Source organism: Cololabis saira, chromosome 15, assembly GCF_033807715.1.
Source record: "Cololabis saira isolate AMF1-May2022 chromosome 15, fColSai1.1, whole genome shotgun sequence".
NCBI lineage: Eukaryota > Metazoa > Chordata > Actinopteri > Beloniformes > Belonidae > Cololabis > Cololabis saira.
This window is the reverse complement of record NC_084601.1, coordinates 40065711-40067658: the sequence shown is the minus strand read 5'-3', so window position 1 is coordinate 40067658 and position 1948 is coordinate 40065711.

The window sequence follows — 1948 nt, the reverse complement described above, 5'->3', positions numbered from 1 at the left end:
CCATCTTCCTTCCTTCCTTCCTTCCTTCCTTCCTTCCTCCTTCTACTTCCCTTTTCCCTTCCTTCCTTCTTTCCTCTGGCTCCCTCTTCCTTTTTTCCCTTCCTTTTCTCCCATCCTTCTTCCTTCCTTCCTTCCTTTCTTCCTTCCTTCCTTCCTTCCTATTCCATCCTTCTACTTCCTACCTTCCTTCCTTCTCTTCCTTCCTACCTTCCTTCCTTCCTTCCTTCCTCCTCTTTCCCCTCTCCTTCCTTTCCTTCCATCCTTCTCTTCCCTTCATTCCCTTCCTTCCTACCTTCCTTCTCTTCCTCTCTCTTCCCTTCTTCTCCTCCCTTCTTTTTCCTCTTACCTTCTTCTCCTTCAAATCCCATCCTATCCTTCTAACCCATCTCCTCACCTAATCTACATCATTCTTTCTTCCTTCTACCTTCCTACCTTCCTTCCTTCCTTCTTCTTCTTCCTTTCCTCTTCCTTCTTCCTCTTCTTCCTTCCTCCTTCCCTTCTTCCTTCTTCACTTCCTTCCTCATTCTTCCCTCTTCCTTCCTTCCATCCTTCCTTCCGTCTTCTTTCCTCTCTCCTTTTCCTCCCCTTCCCTTCCTTCCATCATCCTTTCCTTCCTTCCTTCTTCCTTCCTTCCATCTCCCTTCCTTCTTATTCTACCTTCTCTTTCTCCCATCCTCTCTTCCTTTTCTCTTCCTTCCTCTTCCTTCCTTCCTTCTTCTCCTCCTTCCTTCCTTCCTTCCTTCCTCCTTCCTTTTCTTCCTCCCTTCCTTCCTTCTTTCCTTCCTTCTTCCTTCCTTCTTCCTTCTTCCTTTCTCCCATCCTCTCTTCCTTATTTTCTCCTTCCTTCCTTCTTCCTTCCTTCTTCTCCCTCCCTCCTCCCTCCTTCTTCCTTTCCTTCCTTCCTTCTTTCCCTTCCTTCCTTCCTTCCTCTTTTCCTTCCTTCCTTCTTCCTTCCTTCCTCCCTTCCCTCCCTCCTTCCCTTCCCTTCCTCCTTCCCTCCTTCCTTCCTTCCTTCTCTCTTTCCTTGTTTCTCCCTTCCTTCCTTCTTCTTCCTTCCTTCTTCCTTCTTCCTTCCTTCCTTCTTCCTCCTTCTTCCTTCCTTCCTTCTTCCTTCCTTCCTTCCTTCCTTTTTCCCTTCCTTTCCTTCCTTCCTTTTTCCCTTCTTCCTTCCTTCCTTTTTCCTTGATTCCTTCCTTCCTTCCTCTTCCTTCCTTCTTCCTTCCTTCCCCTTCCTTCCTTCCTTCTTCCTTCCTTCCTTCCTTCTTCCTTCCTTCCTTCCTCCTTCCTTCCTTCTTCCTTCCTTCCTTCCTTCCTTCCTTCCTTTCCTTCCTTCCTTCCTTTCCTTTTCCTTCTTCTTCCTTCCTTCCTTCCTTCCTTCCCTTCCTTCCTTCCTTCCTTCTTCCTTCCTTCTCTTCCTCCTTCTTCTCTTCCTCCTTCCTTGACCCGAAGACAGCACAAGGGTTAAAACAGCATCTTAGACTACGTTCACACTGCAGGTCTTAATGCTCAATTCCGATTTTTTTCCCATATCCGATTTTTTTGTGTGGCTGTTCACATTATCCTTTTAAAAAGTGTCCTATATCCGACTCGAGTGTGAACGCATCGCGGCCCCTGAACTGACCCGCATGCGCAGAGGAACAATAACAAAGACGTCACACGCAGCACGCCGTAAAGGCTGATTTATGGTTCCGCGTTACACCAACGCAGAGCCTACGGCGTAGGGAACGCGGCGACGCGCACCGTGCCGTGTACCGTACGGCGTAGGCTCTGCGTCGATTTAACGCGGAACCATAATTCAGGCTTAAAAGGTAGCTCGGGGAGCGGAGCTACGGAGCTACGGAGCTACGGTCCAGCTCGTTGTAAAACGGGCAGGTTATTGCTTAAATTCAGCAGGTTGTCTCGTCTGATCTGAGGTCGTAGGCGAAAAAGAGGTGAGCGCTGGGAGGGG